Consider the following 8,134-nt stretch of genomic DNA (forward strand, 5'->3'; position numbering starts at 1 on the left):
ATAAAGGACATGCAAAAATCTATAGAGATTTCCGAAGGATTTTGTGCCTTGACGAAGGATACCCACTTCTTCCAGGATGATTCATATTGTCATCTGGTAGACTTCGTTTTATATTCCTCTAGGAAGTCTAAGCTTTTCTTCGAGATCCCGAACTTTTTCCTCACGGCTAGGGAGAGAAAATCATGAGATGAAGATCCTTGACTTTCTTTGATGAAGCGAAGACAGTCGACTTCTGCACCTGTTGGGATTGAACTGGGCCCGGCAGAGGGATCAGTTTGGGCTGTAGCTCCAGGACCAGGGGGAACCAATTGCTCCGGGGCCACTTGGGAGCCACTAGGGCTGCTATCCCTTTGAAGGTTCTCAATTTTAAGAGGACTTTCAGCAGAAGGTTGGGTGGGGGGAACAGGTAAATCTTGGACCATCTGTTCCAGTCCAGGGACATGGCGTCCACTGCTTCCGCTTTGGGGTCCTCGTAAGGGGCCACATATCAAGGAAGTTGCTTGTTGTCGCTCGTCGCGAAGAGGTCGATCTGTAGTTCCGGGACTTGACGAGAGATGAAGGAGAATGATCTTGCGTCTAGGGACCATTCCGACTCTATGGGGTTTGTCCTCGATAGAGCGTCCGCCGTCACATTGCGGAATCCTTGTAGGTGAACTGCAGACAAGTGCCACTTCTTCCTGTCCGCCAGGCGGAAGATGGGTAGTAACACCTGATTTAGGTGGGGCGATCTCAAGCCCTGATGATTGAGACATCTGACTACCACCGAGCTGTCCAAAGTTAGACGGATGTGTATCGAAGGACGCGGGTATAATTTCTTCAGGGTGAGAAGAACCGCCATGGCCTCCAAGATGTTGATGTGAAACGTCTTGAATAGGGGAGACCATGTTCCTTGAACCTGTCGTTGGTGGGAGTGGCCTCCCCAACCCTCCAGAGAAGCGTCCGTGTGGATGTTGAGCGACGGAGGTGGAGGTTGGAGAGAGATGGATCTTTTCAAGGTCCTTGCTTCTGACTACGGCCTGAGCAGGAAGCGAAGCCTATTTGGTAGGGGTCTCTTGAGGTCTCTTCGAGCGACGAATGCGTTTCGTCTCCAGACTCCTGAGGCATCCTTTAGCTGTGCTCATAGCACTGGGTTTGTCACTGAGGCGAACTGTAGTGAGCCGAGAACTCGCTCTTGCTGTCGTCTGGAGATCTGTTTGGATTTGAGAAGTCTTCTGACAGACCCTGCTATTTCTTTCCTTTTCTTTAATGAAATGGAAAGGCGGTGTGACTGAAGGTCCCAATGGATTCCTAACCATTGGAACTTCTGAGCTGGAGCGAGACGAGACTTCTTGGTGTTTATCTTGAAACCCAGATGTTCCAGGAATTGGGTTACTTCGCTGCAAGCTGTCAAATACCCTTCTGGCGAAGTCGACCAGACTAGCCAGTCGTCGAGGCAGGCCATCACTTGGACGCCCTGAAGGCGTAGCTGGTGGACGATCGTGTCTGCTAGCTTGGTGAAGATTCTCGGAGCCACATTGAGCCCGAAGGGCATGGCTCTGAAGGCGTAGCTTCTTTGATTGAGCCGGAATCCTAGGTAGGAGGAATCGTGGTGGTTCATTGGGATGTGCCAGTAGGCATCCGCCAGGTCTATCGAGACCGTGTAGGCCTTGCGAGGCAGTAGGGCTCTTATTTGTTGAAGAGTCAGTATCTTGAATTTGTGGTTCACAATGAACTTGTTGAGGGGGAACCAGTCGAGAATGACTCTGAGTTTGTCTGAGTCCTTCTTGGGAACACAAAACAGTCTTCCCTGGAACCTGGTGGACTTTACCCTCTTGATCCCCTTCTTGTTCAAGAGTTCTAGGACATATCCTTCCAGGAGGGGGGTAGAATTGGTGGAAAGTTGGAAGTGGTTGCGTCCAGCTCCAACCTAGTCCCTTCTTGATGATGCTGTGTGCCCAAGGATCAAAGGCCCAGCGATCCTGAAAGAGGCTGAGTCTTCCTCCCACCGGAAGCACTTCATTGCTTCTGGTTTCCCGAGGGTTTGCAACCTCGGCCGCTAGCTCCCCTTCCTCCTCTGCCCCTGGAGGGGCGGCGCGAGGAGTCTCTGCCTGAGCCACTACCTCTGGAACGAAAGGTAGTTGACTGACGCTCGTAGGCAGGGGTAAAGGCCGGTGATTGTGACACCACCGGTTGGGGGACCAACTGAAAGGTCTGTTGTGGTTGAGAGACCACTTGGGGAGTAGCGGGAGCCAGAAACTGGCGTTTTTGTTGACGCTGCTGGGGTCTTGGTTTGGAGGATTTGGAAGATTCCCTTTTAGGCTGAGGGCCGTCGTCCTGGGAGGATTTCCTTTTTCGCGACATGCCCCATTTGTTGAGAAGGTTCCGATTCTCAGAGGCGGTCTTGTCGACGATCTCTTTCACCAAGTCAGAGGGAAATAGATGTTTACCCCAGATGTTTGAGGAGAAGAGTTTCCGGGGTTCGTGTTTCACTGCCGCGTTGGCAAACACGAACTCTCTGCAGGTTCTTCGGGACCTGATGAAGCTGTATGGGTCCTTCATCACAGTCACAAGGTGGGTTTTTGCCAGAACCATATAGAGGTCTGGGGCCCTAACGTCCCCAGCCATGACCTCAAGCTGAATCTGGTGAGACAGGTAGGCAGCCAGTCTCTCCTTGGTCTCTTGCTCCCGACGAAGAAGGTGGTCATTCAATTTCGGGAGGTCCTCGTTAAACTGACGTCCGGCTACGTCAGGGTCCAGCTTCCCTACCGTGAAGGAGTACTGGATATCTTTCCAGAACTTGTCGTCGGGGGGAAGGGCAAGGGAGAGGGGCCTACACTCCTCCAGGGTAGGACAGGGTTTTCCTTCTTCCACTGCCTTCATGACCTCATGGAAGGCTTTTTCCACAAAGGGGAAGGATGTGGAAGAGGGAGCAAGAAAGGACGGGTGCTTCTTGCTTAGAGCCGGCATTTTCGAATTGGTAAAGCCGTGGCTCTTCAGGCAATCTGCCAGTAAAGCTTGGGCCTTTGAGTGATCAAACACGATCACCTCCTTAGGCTCAGTCTCCTCCTTGGAGGCCGGTTCGGTCTTAAGTCGGACGTAACAGTCCGAGTAAGCCTCGAAGTTCGGGAAGAATTCCACTTCTTCCAGGAGGATAGACCCTAGTTTGTCGTTTATGAATATTTTGCCAGTTGTGATTGGCATATGCTCAGCGTACCTCCAGGGGTTAGACTCTGAGCAGGAAGGAAGATCCTTAACCGAGATCTTCTTCGGTTGCCTCAATTCCAAGAAACGACTGGTAATCTGGGCGGAATGCTTACTAAGCCTTTCGCCCATTAAGGCCGCCAATACCCGGATGGCATCTTCGGTGGCAGGCAGCATGGGCTGCGGTGCGGCGGAGGTAGAGGGGACTGGCTCCTCGGTCACTACAGGAGCTGCCGAAGGTGGAGGAGCAGCCTCGCTCTCCAAATCAAAGTATTCCACCTGTTCCTCTTCTTCCTCCGGATCCTCGCCCATGAGGGTCCTCTCGGTGTCGTCGGACACGTCCGACATCTTCTCCACCTCGTCTAGACTACACTTGCTAAGCGTAGTCTCGATGTCCTGTTCAACGGGCACTTGAACTAATGGGATCTGATCCTGGGGGACCACAGAATCTGCCGTCGCTTTCGGAAAAAGGATGGCCCTCATCCTTTCGTTGGGGAGATACGGTCCGGCAGCATTTTTCTGGAAATCGCGTACCCACCTGCGCAGTTTCTCTCGAGCATTGTCCCTGGCTTCTAAGGACGGGGGGTTGTCAAATCCCTCGTCAAGGAGGCCTTTGCAGACTGGGCAGGAGACTGGATCCCAGTATTTAAGGTTGCCCTTCTTTGCCGTACAGGGGGCGTGAGTCCGACACGCACCATGCCCGTGAGAGTCCAGGCGGCGAACCGAGCAGAAGGGGCTTTCACGTTTCACATACTCCTCCTGTAAAAGAAAGAGAACATGAGTACATGGAAATAGAGTCATGACTTACATTACTCTTAAATTAAGATTCCTTAAATTAATTCTTAAACTTAAAATTGTGTTATGTGAGCTCCAGATAGGTGAGCTAGAAAAGAAGTAGGAAGACACATACTTGTGAATCCCGTCCAGCCAGGTACCGCGACCTTTTCTGCTGGCAATTCCTTAGAACTTGAGGTTATAGGAGAGGGAATGGTATCCCTATGGAGAAGCCAGACTAGGCTTCCTTATAAAGGAATTATCTGCAGGGTAGAGAAGGTCTGAGATCGCTCAGAACTTAGATTATGGAGGGGAAATAGGATAAACCCCTCAATATTTGGGAAGGTCCCAGTAAGAGACTGCACTGAGAAGCACAGAGTATGCTGGAAATATTGTGTGGTACATTCATACAGTTCAGACACTGTCTTCAGGGTATAAGACAGCAAAGAAGGTCAGTCTGGCTATATGGATGTATAGGTCGACTGTCGGCACGGGGCCGGCAGCCGGGGGGAAGGGGTGCTTGTCCCTGGAAGCCGTGGTGCGTTGCTGGCAAGCCGGAGGCCTGGTCCGATGGGGTGAATCTGTCAAGGCTATGAACTGAGTAGCAGAGAGGTAGGAACCACTTACAGGGGCGACCACCGGCACGGCGGCAGGTCTCCGGCAGGGCGGAGTGCCGGCTCCCGGCGTTGGTGAACCTAACTGGGTACATAAGATGGAAGGTGTCTGAGAGGCCGGCGGCAGCCCCAGGCAGCCGGCAGCGGCGGCGGCGGCCCCCGACAGCCGGCAGGGTGGCGCCATGGATGGTCCTCAGACAGGAAGTCCTATGAAGTAGGAAGGTCACCGGGTGTGCTGGCGACTAGCGGCGGCAAGGGGCGGCGTCCCCCGGCAGCCGGCAGGGTGTTGCCTTTGGTAAACCTGAGATAGGAAGGTCCTATATAGTAGGAAGTTACCTGACGTGCTGGCGGCAGTCGCCGGCAGGCGGCGGGGGCCGCCGGCAGGCGGCGTCGGCAGTGGACCAGCACCATGATAGGAGAGAGAAAGAGAAGGAGGGAAGGTGGAAGGGTAAGACCGATACCCAACCGGCTTTCCTCCGGAAGGAGTGTACTCATGATAGGGGGGGGGCCTATCATCCCACGGCAGGGAGCCGGCAGACAGCCGGGTGCCCAAGTTAATCCAAGGGAGGATCAGAGAACACTCTAGACATGGGGGAGGGAGGGGGAGGGTGATCTCCTGCTGGTAGGGTGGCCGCTAACACATCCCCATAGTTCGGCTATGAGGGGGAAGTGTAGCAGAGCGGCCACCCAGGCAGGAGAGCGCAGCTTAACCTACCATTCTCCCTGAGGGGGAATTGTAGGACAGCGGACAGGGGTGGAAAGGCAAGCTTACACAAAGAATAAAGTGATGTAGGGGGGGGGGTGAGGGGGCAGAAGGGATCGCGACCCTAAAGCTCCCAGAGGGTGGGAGAATCTGTTTTCTATACTACCCAGGTAGGAGAGAGGCGCTCTCCAACCCTAGGGTAGGTAGGCTCAGAGTAGGAACAGAACTGGTGTACTGTCCTAAACTATAATAAAACAGAGACTCCCAAGGCCTAACCTAAACCAGGAGAACTCTTCCTAGATTAGGTGAGGCTGGGGATGCATATCGCTAGGCTACAGGAGGAAGGGACAAGTCCCAACCAAGAGTAGTCTAGGGGGGAAGGGCTAGGGTCCCCCCACCTTCAGTCTATACCCCAGGGGAAAGACGTTCCTTAGGGGTGGACTGGGATGAACGATAAATACTCTGGGGTTCTGACCGAAATCCCCCCATACACTATGGGAGGGAAGAGGGAAGAACTACCTAACCTAACCTACCCGAAGTGTTTCGGGTAAGGGGCTAGCAAATGCAAGGCTACCCAGAGGGAGATAAGGAAGCATACAAAGATCCCAGCGTTGGGTTAGGTATGGCCTGGTTGGACCAGGCACCGTTCCTTGTATGGTTCCTCGAAGGCGAAAATATGTGCAACATGGAATCTTGTATATGTTTAAAAATGCCTAAATCTTCATAAAATAGCACTAGGAACACTCATATGCAGAAGTAAATATGAAAACTAGGCTGCGGCCTATGCTAGGCTTAAAGGCTAGTATGGGGTCAACTGACCACAACGGCATAAATAAACTATTCCTAAAATTGAAGATTAAATAACTTAAGATAAATTTAGTTATAAGGCCATGAAGGCTAGCTGGTTAACTAAGCCTATATCTTCATTAACATAACACCAGGAACACTTATTATATCATGCTGAAGCAAACATGAACACTAGGCTGTAGCCTATGCTAGGCTGAAAGGTTAGTATGGGGTCGGCTAACTAAGATCGCCAAGGACCACTATCGGCATAATATAACTTATTCCTAATAATGAAGACTAAATAACTAAAGATTTATCTCAGTTAAAAGGTCGGGGAAGGCTGTTCTGGCTAACTAAATAATGCATGCAAGCGAACAGCAGCACCGTAAATGGCGACCCGAGGCAAGGCACAGCTCGGCCACAAAACACAAGATTTTAGCGTAAAAAATCGTTACTCGACGGCCAGAGCTTGTTTAAACAATACAAGAACCTGGTACTCAACTTTCCAGAAGAAGGCGAAGCAGAAGGCTGAGGCATCTTGAAGGATGCACACAAAATATAGCGATAAAAGGGAACAAACCAAAGGGCGTTATCGCTACTAGAAGGAAATTGAAGCGGGCGGACGTGACGTCACGCAGCTGCGAGTTTCGTAACAGTGACAAAGGGAGAGTATCTTTGGAACGGCACCTCAGTTACCTCCCACATTCCCTCGCTACATCTCCCCCGTGAAGCGTAAACGCTAGGTGGGGTGCAGATGGCTATGTGACGTATTAATGCATGCGTCCCCTGTTGATATACGATATTCTAAAGGGTTAGCCCTTAGAATACTCGCTCCAGAAGTTAGAATTCTGTGGAAACCTTTAGTTTAATTCTCTGGGAATATTTTAGTAGTTATATATATCCAAAGGAAGCTACTGAAGGAACCTTCCAACAGGACGACATGGCTTGAGCCCAAAAAGTACTAAATAAAAACTCCATTTTCATTGCACTTTTATAAAAAAAAAAAAATATACAACTTCCTCATTTAAAAGTCTATTGAAATTCTGTTTTTAAAATATTTTTTTAATTCTTAATTATTCCTCATATTGTTTGTTTATTTACTTATTTCATTTCCTCACTGGGCTAGTTTTCCCTGTATGAGCCCTTGGGCTTATTGCATCTTGCTTTTCCAACTAGGCTGCAGCTTAGCTAATAATAATAATAATAATAATAATAATAATAATAATAATAATAATACAGCTATTTTCTTCATAAAATGATTGTACGATGTCAACGGATGATTTCTATCTTGTGTACGCATTTTTGGGCTCAAGTCATGTCGTCCAGATGGAAGGTTCCTTCAGTAGCTTCCTTTGGATATATATGACTACCATAAATATTCCAAGAGAATTAAACTAAAGGTTTTCACAGAATTCTAACTTCTGGCGCGAGTACCCTAAAGGTTTCCCTCTAGAATATCAACAGGGGACGCATGCATTAACACGCCACATGGCCATCTGCACCCCACCTACCATTTACGCTAGAGTGGAGAGGATCTGAAATCATTCAGAACCTAGAGAAAATAGGGGGAAAATAGGGTAAACCCCCTTATATTTGGGTAGGTCCTGGCAAGAGACTGCACAGAGAAGCACCGAGTTTGCTGGAAAAATTGTACTGTACAACCGTACACCCCAGTCACTGTCTTCAAGGTATGAAATAGCAAAGATCAGTCTGGCTATACAGCTGTATAGGTCGACTGCCAGCATGGGGCCGGCAGCCGGGGGGAAGGGGTGCTTGTCCATGGAAGCCGCAGGAGCGTCGCCGGCAAGCCGGAGGCCGGTCCGGAGGGGGTGAATCCATCTAAGGCTACACACTGAGCAGCAGAGAGGTAGGAAACACCTATAAAGGCCACCGCCGGCACGGCGGCAGGTCGCCGGCAGGGCGGTGGCCTCCAGCAGCTGGCAGGCTGTCGGCGTTGGTGAACCTAGCTGGGTACATAAGATGGAAGGTTGTCTGAGAAGTCGACGGCAGCGGCGACAAGGGGCGGCGGCCCCCGGCAGCCGGCAGGTTGTCGCCTTTGGTAATCCTCAGATAGGAA

Source organism: Palaemon carinicauda, chromosome 1 (genome assembly GCF_036898095.1).
Source record: "Palaemon carinicauda isolate YSFRI2023 chromosome 1, ASM3689809v2, whole genome shotgun sequence".
Lineage (NCBI taxonomy): Eukaryota > Metazoa > Arthropoda > Malacostraca > Decapoda > Palaemonidae > Palaemon > Palaemon carinicauda.